The sequence below is a fragment of the Lasioglossum baleicum genome, unplaced genomic scaffold, assembly GCF_051020765.1.
Source record: "Lasioglossum baleicum unplaced genomic scaffold, iyLasBale1 scaffold0802, whole genome shotgun sequence".
NCBI classification, from domain to species: Eukaryota; Metazoa; Arthropoda; class Insecta; order Hymenoptera; family Halictidae; genus Lasioglossum; species Lasioglossum baleicum.
Genome location: NW_027469861.1, coordinates 18,139 through 29,920, shown reverse-complemented (window position 1 = coordinate 29,920; position 11,782 = coordinate 18,139). Strand labels below are relative to the sequence as shown.

General features: G+C 46.6%; 4 non-coding genes across 4 annotated transcripts; 2 read left to right on the top strand and 2 right to left on the bottom strand.

The window, feature by feature from the left end:
• Positions 1 to 3,999: 3,999 nt before the first annotated feature.
• On the top strand, positions 4,000 to 4,083 carry Trnal-uaa (transfer RNA leucine (anticodon UAA)). Its single transcript has one exon. It is a non-coding gene; the product is annotated as a tRNA-Leu (tRNA).
• Positions 4,084 to 9,974: 5,891 nt separating this feature from the next.
• On the bottom strand, positions 9,975 to 10,046 carry Trnaa-ugc (transfer RNA alanine (anticodon UGC)). Its single transcript has one exon. It is a non-coding gene; the product is annotated as a tRNA-Ala (tRNA).
• A 433-nt stretch (positions 10,047 to 10,479) lies between these two features.
• Positions 10,480 to 10,551, top strand: Trnaq-cug (transfer RNA glutamine (anticodon CUG)). Its single transcript has one exon. It is a non-coding gene; the product is annotated as a tRNA-Gln (tRNA).
• Positions 10,552 to 11,088: 537 nt separating this feature from the next.
• Positions 11,089 to 11,169, bottom strand: Trnal-uag (transfer RNA leucine (anticodon UAG)). Its single transcript has one exon. It is a non-coding gene; the product is annotated as a tRNA-Leu (tRNA).
• Positions 11,170 to 11,782: the final 613 nt, after the last annotated feature.

Below are 11,782 nucleotides of genomic sequence, written 5' to 3'. Positions count from 1 at the left end.
CCTCTTAACACCTTTCATAGTTGGCATGCCCCTGCTCTTAAAGCGATTGCGAGTGAGTACTTTGTCTAAGGTACATTCGCAACAGGATATAAACGTTGCAGATATCACCCTTGCAACATTACCTTTCGCATCTCTTCCTACGTGTTGCGCTTTTTTACAGTCTGGCCCATTTACCGGTTTCATCGAACCAATATCGTTACCTCCTTCCCCTTTTTCATTTTTTCCCGCCTCTTTTCCTCGTGAGCTTTCAAACCGTGACGTACGAGTTTGAACAAAGTTAATTGTAGAATCGGTTATTGCGCGTCCAAGTCAAACGCATGCAGTCCCTTTGCGAATAACTCGTCTCCTTTTTCCCTGAACGTGGTATTTCGGTGAAAGGTAATTGAAATCAAAAGCGTTTATACCGGTATTGTACTAGTACTGCTAGTTCTAACGAACCTAAGTTAGTTCGGAACATCTTGCACGTTTAAACCGACGCCTAGGTAACGATTTGCCATGGAAAGAAGCCGTTTGGAGAAAACAAAAGGCGATCTAGTGCTCATAAATTCAAATTACGGGGAACATCTTGAAGAATTCGTTGAAGGAATGGCAGGTATAAATCAGAGATTATATTTTTACGGAAAACTGTATAACGTCGAGCGTTCAATTATTCGACACGGCACAGGAATCAATTACCGTCTGAGCAATCTATCTACAAGCCCTGACAATGACACACGAAGAGAAAGGCTCTTTCCACGGCAGTTCGCAGTCTACCTCTTCTCTGTCCGCGTGCTCCTTCTTTATTTGCCTCTGCTCCCTGGCGAGCGAGGGAAGAGAGTAACCCAGCCATAAATATCCCGTAGGGTAATTACCCTTTGAGGACTTTGAAGCTTTGACGATTTTAATAATCTTAAAAGACAGCGGGTCTCGTGATTAGTGTTCCTGTCGGCGGATGCAATCGACAGTGCTCCTCTCCACCGATGCTCAGTTCGGTATGCGTGTACATCACAAAGTTCCGCTTCTCTTGGCATTGTACATTGTAATGAGAAGCAGAGATATACACAGGCCAAATAAGAAATGAAATGGAAGCGCGACGAATTTTATATTAAATTTCGATGCAATTCCCTTCTTTTTATTATCTTTCATTCGTCGAATCTGAAATGTCGTAAAGCGTGTAGGAACAATTCGTAAAATGTTTATGGAACTAAGCGAAATGCTGTTCCGAATGTACCGTTGGTAACATTACTTACTTGCTTCGTGTATTTAAGCGTAACAAAGCTGGTTCATGCATGCTCGTAAAAAAAAAGAAACTTCGACACACGTGCAAGGACATGTTGTTTCGACATGCACAACAGGTTATAAACTCACCGAAGGAAGACACCTGAAGACGATGATAAAGATGTCCGATTTAGTCCGCGTAACTTTTGCGCCGTACGATACCCCATATAGGTTATGGCACTTTGAAGTATTGGCATAAAAGCAAGTCCCTCGTGGTACGACGAAAACAATGAGCGGTGAACATGAAACGACCCTTACTAGCCAATAACACACGTGGATTATTTCAAAAAGCTAATTTTTTCTCTGTGACCGTATACAAAGTCAAAGGATTACATACATACGTCATTATAGCGCGCCGTCTGCGTTTTCCAGAAAGCGGAAATCCCATCGTATTTTCCAGCCGTCTGTTTTCCATCCACATCATTCGAGTCTGCGAGCACTGAAAAGCTGCGTCGAACAATGGTAATTCGGGATCCGAAAGGCACACGTATCGGACGAATCATTTACGAGTTGAATCGATACGGTTGCAACGCTGTTGATTTTTCATCGATCGTTACGTTGGCCACACTGCATCTCTGTTCTCATCTTCGAGCCTAGAGTCTCGTGGTTTAGAAACAGTCGATCGTGTATCATATACCGATAACAAGTAGACGTTGTGTCTCGATGTGTATGGCCACGGTCGTGGATAAAAAGTGTTTACGAACCGTGATATCGTAAAGATCGAGATGGATAAAAATCAGACAACGGAACGCTGTTCTTTTCACGCGATAACGCAGTAGGTCGAAGACGATTGCGTGACGCTGATCACATGTAATCGGTGTTTATAAACAAAATTCCTCGTCGCTCTTGGGACACAAAGTGCTTCGTTCACTTTCAGGGTTCACGGTTTCTTATCCTATGATTATTTCCCGATAACCTAACCTGTCAATTACGCTTTCGCGGAAAAATATCTCGAGCGGCGACACGAAATTCGTTTCTGTAGCACACGTAAACCTTCTCGTTCGAAGAAATATATTATGGTGAATGAGTTATAATAAAGAAAAAAGAAAGCACGGCAATTATTCCTTCTTTCGACTTCGAAGTATATCGAATCGAGTTTAATCTTCCTTATCGACGTCGTCGATTCGTTTCACGAGTATCTCACACGATCGATCAGTTTTTACGAACACTTTGCAATAGAATTCTTTTCGAATCGATGAAATTCCAATATCGGTTATTTCTATTCGAACGATCCGGAATAAATACCCTCGGTCGAACCGCTCGGTTTAACTGCGCAGTTTCGTGTCCTTTGAAGAAAAGTCAAGTTTGACATATGTTAACCTAAATTCAGACGACAGCGATGTATTCAGCATCTGTGTTTCAGGGCGTCGAGTTTACATTCTACAACACATGTGTTTTCAGAGGGATGCGTGTTCCAACTAATCACTCTCTTGTTTCAATACCACTAGCCGAGTTTTTACGTCTCAATAACGCGGACAATATTCAGCCTGGCGTAACCGATTGCGCGCGCTTTTCGAACGATATATAACGTTCTTAAAAGCGCACAGCGTATCCGCGTTACAAAACCGCGAAGTGAATTATCCCGCGCGAAGACAGAAACGTGGATAGAAATTCGTGAGTTATCACGTCGGAAGTAAAACGAAAAGTTTCGACTACTTAAAATATCGAGTATTCTGTCGAGTTCTCAAAGTGACGGAGAGTGATTACGTTAATGACATGGCGGAGTACGCCTTAACGACGGGATAGGTGCAGACTGGTACGACATCGTGGCACGCGATCCTAACATCAACCACGACATCAACCGTACCCTGTATAAATATACTAACAACGACTAGAACGATACACGACTACTTCCAGGCGAGTTGGGTTTTTTACGACAGGAAATATAGTCCAGACAGCGCGATTCGGTTTTATTACGACGCAGGCATATATCTGTATGCGCCATGCTGACTTATCGACTGTGCAGCACACAACCGTATTGTGTACACAATTCCTGCCTGTTATATCAGTGAAGTACCATGGATGATACGCGTATAAATCCGCAGAACACAGTGTTAAGTGTTTAAAGCGACTAATGGAAACAGGTCGTTGGACTTTCTGACACGAAAAGGTAGACGATTATCGGGCCAGGTTGGAAGGAGGAAAGTATATCCACCGTTTCGGTAAGTGCCTTGAATCATAATTATTTCAATCGCGCTCCTCGAGGGAGGCATGCATAAAGGAGCAACATGCTCTCGTATGATAGAGAGAGTGCGATTTGTACCTGAGCGCAATCGAGTTTTACGAGTGCGCGCTATTCCTTAAGTCGATCATTAGTCAACGCTGAAAACAACGAGGGTGAATAATGATTGTATTATTCAAATCGCCCTTCACCTTTTACAACTTCCGTAATTTTTCTCCGATTCCGCGCGAAGGAAAGTTCGTTACGCTTCACGGCGAATTAGTCCATTCTTGAATAATTTGATAAATTTGCATCGATTAACGGATTCGTAATTGAATCTAAACCCGAATAAAAAGCCATTAGATCACACGTGTGATTATTCGAGCAATTTTTTTTCATTTCTTCAAGATTCTTCCTTTTTACCGGGACAAATGAATTTGTATCCTCTCCGTATAGATATTCTCGCTCGTATACTTCGTGCGATGAAATCGAGGTTTACGGATATAGTATTAATTATATCGTTTAAATATAATAATTACCACTGCCTTATGAAGGCATATAATAAGAATGCTTTCATCGAAGCTAGGTTGGCCGAGCGGTCTAATGGCGCCAGATTTAAGTTCTGGTTCCCATCTGGGAGCGTGGGTTCGAACCCACACTTAGCAAATATTTTTTCTTCCTTTTTCTTCTCGAAATAAGTTGTATTCTTGCAATTAAACATGTTCTCGTAAAAACAAACGATTAATTCGACGAGATTAAGTTGAAAAGTCGAACGAGTTAAATAACACGTTTCATAGATCACGCTATCCGATCTCGTCTCGGGTTTCGCGTAAAGTCTTAAGTACCAGCTTAACGAGAAAATGACGTTTAAATTAGAAGAAAAATGGTTTCGTTAACAAATCATTAATTGACGGGCTAGAAGCTGATTTGCAATTACGGAGTATCTCCGCGCGGAGATAAATGGTCGGAGCTTTCGCCGAAGCCGGATTCGAAGTGACTCGAGTCTGGTAACTGATGGCAACGGTAATTGAGCCGAGTATAAATGACTTGATGAATAGTCATAGACAATTAGGGAGGCTGAGATAAGGCAGCGAACCATGCACGAGCAACTTTAGCCCGTTAATCCCGTTACGGAGCCTCGCGCACGCCAACGTTTTCGTCTCGGCGTATTTACATAACCGTACGGATGGGTCTCGCCGCGAACTTTGCTGCCCGACAACGTTTCAACCCGGTCGTTCCTTTCTCGTTCATAATTCTCCTCGATCCGCGCGAAAACCGCGCAGAAACGTAGAAGCTCGATACTACCCGCTCTCTCCGGCTCGAGCGAATCGCGACGGTTCGCCAAACAGTTCCATCGACGTTTCCAAGTTTTGTCAACAGTTTCGCGCGAATGGCCGTACCGGGAAGGAAAAAAGAGCCGATTAAATCGGATTACCGAACCGGTGGGCCAGCCCTTTTCCCAGAAGACCAGGACTCGACACCGTAAAAGTGTCAGGAGAGCACCCTATTCGGAAAGGGGAGGCCGTGTACCGGTATCGAGAAGAAAGGAAGCGCCAAGAGTCGCCGTTGAAATGCTTGTCACAACAATTTCGCTAAAAAGCACAACTCCGTGTGCTCCGGCACAATGAACCCGGGACACTTGTAATTTCATTCCGCCGCATCTGTTGTCATTCTCACGTTACCGCACGAATATCTCGACTTTCTTCGTTGCTTGCACGATCGCTGGTTGCCGGCTCGGTCTCGGGGACGGAGAGGGAGAGAAGGAGAGGTGGTCGCGTTGCGAAAGAAAGGGAAAAAATCAGACGCGCGTATTTCAAGCAACCTTGCGCGAACGTTGCACAATGGAGCAGCCTCGAAGGTCCCCCCGTAGCTAAGGGGTGCCGTTCCTGTCGATACTGTGGTCGACGTATAAAGGGTCTGCTATGGAAAAAAAGGAAAAAAAGAAAGGGGGCGAACGGCAGCGGGGAGCGGAGCAGCAGGGTAGGTGTCCGCGAATCGGGGTACTTCGCGTTATTTTTTTCCTCTTGCCCTTCTGACTCGCACCGTTCTTCTTCTCTTCTCCTCTTCTCTTTTCGCCTAACCACGTTCATCGATCGACCACCACTTTGCATTACGTAATTCGAATTATCATCAGCCAGAGGCGTGTACTCTTATCGATGTCTCGAGCAACGTCGAGGGTCGCTGCTCGTTCTCCGCTTCTTCTCCGCTTCTTCGACGTTCCTTCTCTCTTTCCGTCCAATCGCGGTGTCACGATAATTCGATTCCGGCACGTCGAAGCGTGAAAGCGAGAAAGAAAGAAGAAATTGGAAAACAGGTCCACCCTCCGCCGCTCGTCGGAGGGAAATCGTATTTATAATGCTCGCGCATTTCAAGCCTGACGTCCGGTGAAATCGCGTTACCCGATTCGGAATATTAAATTCATCTCTGTCTCCCAGGCTATCGCCCCGCGTTATCGTCACCTTAATCGAACCTTAAAAATGCGATTTCATCCCGGCGAGCTGCCACGCGCGAGGGATATCCCTCGGGCCGAATTCGCCGAGATTCCCAACCCTCGACTGTCCCGGCTCGGTGAACCCGGCTCGCGATACCCGGAGTCGTTAAAAAAATTATTTTTTCCATCCGCCGACGAACCCGCGTCTCTTTCACCGGGCGGAATTTACCGCGACAATGGAAACGCTTGTAAATCGTAAATCGGGTGTCAGCCGCGAGAAGGGCTGCGCTTGACGCGGACAATTTCGAGATATCAGGAAGATGAGGCAAAAATTAATCAAGCGGAAACCATAAATAACGATTCGCGGCGAGCGGAGCGTGCTCGGTCAGACAATGGATGACAAATCGCGCGGGAAAGCAAAACAAACCGAGGAACTAGATTGAGCCTGCCTCGATCCGCCGCTGCCTTCCGCCATTGTCATCGATTACAGCCCGAGGATCAGGCTGGGACATAATCTCCGTCCCGTGGCCCCCGTGTCGTGGAAGAAAAATGATGGTCCTCCTCTGGTTGGACGTCCAGCCGAGTTCGGCTTCCAACGAGTTCCTCGCCGGGGAACTTTGCTCTACCAACCCTCCGAGCGTTTCTTCTCTCAGCCCTTCGCCGCGACGCGATAATCTCGAGCGTCGGTCGCATGGTTGCACCGTTCGCGGGTGTGTCTCGAAGGAAAGAGCTCGATCTCCGCGTAAGGTTATCAGAGGTACGTAAACGTAAACAAGAAGGTGGCGACGGTCAGAGGGGTAGGTTGAGGTCTTTGTGCCAGAAGGGAAGATCGGATCGGGGCCGCGTTAAAAAAGAAGAAAAGAATAGTCGTCTTAAGAGGAGGAGGCCATGGCAATCGTAAATGTTTAATATCGTGATTAAAGGCGCTGGCGCCTCTCATTATTATTTCAGTCTGGAGGACATTTCGCCCACAGTCCTCTCTCGCTCCGCGTCACCGCGTTTCTTTCAATTCTCACTTTCCTTCGTCGGCTTAAAAATCTCCGTGAAAATTAGCCGCCTAAATATTTAAAGCTCCCCTCCTACCGGTGGCGTTCGTTGCACGGCTCGAACAGAGCACCGCGTCGAATCGGGCGTCGTCGGGGGCGGTCGGGGTCGGGACAGCGGAGAAAAAAATACGAACCGGGGAATAAAAAAAAAAAAAAGAAGAAGAGGAAAAGGAAAAAGAGAAAAAAGAAGCGGACGAGGAAGGAAATAGAGGAAGAAAGGGAGAAGAAAGGAGAAGAAAAAGGCGGAGAGAGAGAGAGAGGGAGGAGAGGAGCGGGAATACAAAAAACAAGCCGTCTGCGGGCCGCGTCATTGTCCCGGGCATGGAGACAGGCGTGATCTCTTCCCATCTGATGGATTTCTGCTGCAGTCACCTCTAACCACCTCTGCTCGTCACTTCCCGTTGCGCTTCGTGCCATTGGACACCCGACTGACTTTTTGTTTTAAATCCTTTTCCTCTCTTTCACCCGCTTTGCCTCGTCCTCGCCATTCAGCCGGGGCCCCGGCAGGGCTCGCCCTCTCTTTCCTCTCTCCCTCGCGAACAGAGGAAAACACCGGGCCGGAGCATCGAATTAAACGCGTAATTTCTTCGAGGAGACTTATCACGCGGAGAGTGGCGGAGAGACGCGTACGTGACGCGAATTCCCGTTGCCCTCGAGGAGAGAAACGAATTCGCGGAACAACGACCTCGCGGACGACCACGAGCACGCCGTTTCCGTGTCTCCTCGACCAACCCCGAGCGAGGCAGACGAAACGAGACGAAACGAAATCGAGGGACGAAATCCTCGCGCTGTTCAATTTGACATTTAAATTCAGCCGGAAGCCCGGAGCGCGCCTAACTCGGGAAAGAAGCGTCCCCGATTGGAGGATGGCCTTTATACCGATCCACGAGAGCTCGGACACCGGGCGGATATTCGTAAATAAAATTTTCGCGAGGGTGACAAATGGTCACACGCTCCAGTGCTGACCCTATCGGGTCAAAACTCGATACCTATGCGACGTGATTTTCTCCTCTTTTCTTTCTCCTCTCCTTTTCCTTTCGCTTCCGCGCCGCCTCGCGTAGTCGCGCCGCGGACTCGGGGACGGAATAAAACAGATACGAGATTGCCGGACAGAATATTATAACGGTCCACTGACAGGGGACCCGCTTCTTTCCCTTTTTCCGAGGGAAAATAACGCGCGGAATGCCGGCTGATTTAGGCGAGTCTATTAGATTTCACCGCCCCTTCGCGCGTGTTCGCGATCCGACGCGAGGTGTTCTCTAATTTTCCTCTTTTCTTCTCCCTTTTCCCTCTTTTTCCTTCCTCTCTCTCTGTATCTCGTGTCTCGTCGCGGATACTCGTTCAAGGTCCGACGTTTCACAAGGACGTTACAAAATACGTCACCGCCGTTTTACGACGACTTCGCGCGCTCCTTTTTCTTTCATCGGGATGCACCGGTCGTCCGATGTCGCGACCGTGCAAAATAGATTTACGTAACGGAGCCTGCTGGCAGAATGGACGGCCGATGAATTTGCATGGCGGATAATGGTCCGCTAGAACAATAGGGGGGAAAGGGAGAAAAAAAAAAAGAAAAAACGGAGGAGAGAAAAAATAAGGAACGAGCGCCGCCGGGACAGAGGCGGCGGTATCTTTTTTCGCGATCGACCGTGTCTTTCCCTCTTTCCTAGGCGACTGCCGCAACATTTAAACGGTCACGTTTACCTCCCGATCAATCAAGGCCTTTATCCCCGCATCGGTGTGTATTTCTTGCATCGTACAACTCATCGGCGGTTCTATTACGTTACGGCCCAGCTATGTTTCTGCCTCTACTGCGTCGTATTCTCCGCGATGATTAATTCTCTCCGGGTTCGCGACGTCGTGTACCCCGCGGCAGCCGAGAACAGAGACAGCCTCAGCGAAGGGGGCGAAGGTGGAAAAAAGAGGCACGCGAGTGGTTTGCGGAGAGAGGAGAGGAGAGAGAAAAAAAGAGCCTGTCACGGTATATTTCGGCGCGATTATTCTCTTCGCGTTTTTCGTCGCGGACAGATACGAGGTATCCGGCCGAGCGATGAGCACCGGCAATTCAAATGATACCATCTTTCTCCGCGGGGCCGCTTTTCACTCGTTTATACGAAACTTTTGCATATGACGAATCGGCCGCTATTACCATTCAATCTCCTTCGCTCGGCTTCGTTTGCATCCTATCAACTCCTCGATGCTCCTCGCTTTACATACGGCCATGGCCATCGACTCGAATACGTCGTGCTTCTCTTCTACCCTATCCTTCTCCCTATATCTCTTCTCTTTTCCTTTTTCTTCTTCTTCCTCTCCTTTTTCTCTATTTTTTTCTTTTCCCTTTTCCCTTTACGATAGTCGTGTTTTCGTTTGTCGTGTCAGTGGTCCCGAGATCGGTGCACGCTGAACCGAGTCGATAATCGCACTGCACGTGTTTGCAATCGCGAAGTCAATCACGTGCCATAAGCGCGCAGTTGCTGTACGTTTCGAAGCGCAATGGGCAGCGTGTACGCTTCGATTACTGGTGATCGTAATTGTGTTGCACGCGTGTGCGAGATAATACCAGCAGTTGAAAGAGCGAATGTTACATTCGGTTTCACGTGGAAAGTTAATACAGCGAGCGGGACCAGGTGGGAGGAGATGGTACAGATTTCAGCCGATATTGAATAAATATCGGAATAAACGTGTTTCCGCGACTCGAACCGCGAAATTCGGGATAATTATCGCGATGCGCCTGCGAGTAGGGAAATAGAGTATTATACGAATGATTTTTAAATTGATCTTGACATCCTTCTCTTACCGTTTAAGCTCCGATGATATACGGTATAGTCGACATAGTCGTTACGAGTCGTTTCGCAGCGGAAAATAACACGTAACTGATTGCGAGACAGAAAGATATCGGCGAAAATTTTTATCTTCGGCCCCATCCGCGTCTCTCGTGTTTATGTTTGCCTGCACGATATCCTAGTAGAGTAAACGTTTGATAGCAGTACTCCGAGTGTTACTGGACTCGTGATAATTCGCTCGTCTCGAGCAGGTGTCATTACGGGTCATTTGCATATCCGAGAAAAGGAGAAAAAAAAGTTGGAGATGCCGGGGATCGAACCCGGGGCCTTTCACATGCAAAGCGAACGCTCTACCACTGAGCTACATCCCCGTTTTTTAAACCGATCCTATAAGTGGAAGTGGAGCTTTCTATAATTACTATTAATTACTTTGAGTAATTTTCAACTCGTTTGAAATTCGATTACACTGAGCAATCAGATTTAATTTATTCGCAATGGTGCATTTGTGTGGTTCTTAGAGAGGAATAGTCGTGCACGTCGATGAAATGTTTCGATCGCGGACATTTGCGGTAAATGGTATACCGATTACGTTTTAGTCGAGATTTCTTAACGAGTTACCTGTTTTTCGTTTGTTTATTTGATGTTTTAGATAGTTGTAAATATATCGCAACAGTCTGGTAGATTTACGTACAACTTCGTAATCGAATCAGTCCTCGACTCTATATCGGTAATGTTCACGAGTTATGGTAGCGATGCTCATTCTCAGGTCACATTTCACCTGTATATTTATCAAATCTTTTCAAAGGTCTCATGGTGTAATGGTTAGCACTCTGGACTCTGAATCCAGCGATCCGAGTTCAAATCTCGGTGGGACCTTTAAGTTTTGGATTTTTATAACAAAATTTTTGATCCTGCTAACTCAAACTACATTCTCTGCTGTTTAATTATCCGTTCCACCGTGGAAATCGTTAAAACGACTCTTTTCGACTCGCAAATACCTTCATTTTCAAGGTATATTTTAAGATAATGGGAATCGATTAATCCTCGAATATTTTATAATATAAGCAGCAATAACAATTGGAATATACATCTCTGACGTATTCTTACTTTGACATTGCATATCTTATACGTTAACTTGCACTACGTGCATTGCATTCGATTATACGCAATGATGTGTTGCTCTAAAAGATTCAGGCGATGAAAATTTGTATTACGCGCCGTAATTTCACGCGACGACAAATACGATCGATTATCGATCGTCGATACGTTTCTGCAGAATCGGCAAATATATACGTTTATGTATCCGTATTTCCGTCACGTTGCATATATCCGCGCGATGTCCAATTAGATAAATTCGCGCGTTACTCGGCATGGACGATGATTTGATGGAAAAAGATGGAAAAAAAAAATATTTGACAGCGGTGGGATTTCGAACCCACGCCCTTACGGACTGGTGCCTAAAACCAGCGCCTTAGACCGCTCGGCCACGCTGCCTTCGGAAAGCTCCCTCTCTATCTCGGTACAAAACCGTCCTGCTACTATATATATTACATAACTCGCTTTAGTTTATCGTCAGACAAACATGTTCCCATTACGCTCCCGCTCGAACGACGTATACAATCGTATTTACTACCTCCGATCGATAATTTTTCACCTTTCCTCCCCGATAACGCTTTTAATAGAAATTTACGCAATACAGCTGTATCCTCGGTGAAAGTGACGAAACACGTTTTTCTCGGTAGACAATGGGCTATTTACACGCGAGCCGCGATACCTGTCAAAGCAGCATCTTGAGCAACGAGCGAAGCACTTTTCGGTTTCTTATTCGTCTGTCAAAAATCTCGATCGAGGTAGACCTTCTCGTGGACTGAACCCGCCGGTCTAAAGGTTCCATTTCCACGGAACGTCCTCTGCATTCGCGCTGAGATATGACCTATCTTCAGGAATTACTTCTCCCGGGGTAGGGACGATTTAATTAAGTCAACAAACGGGCAATTAAGGCAGGAAGTCGGCGTCTCGCGGCAATGATTAAACGGTTTCATCGCGACCAGCCGATGATCCGCGCAGGTTATCATCATGATAAAGAGGTGGTCTCGCTTTCGGCGGT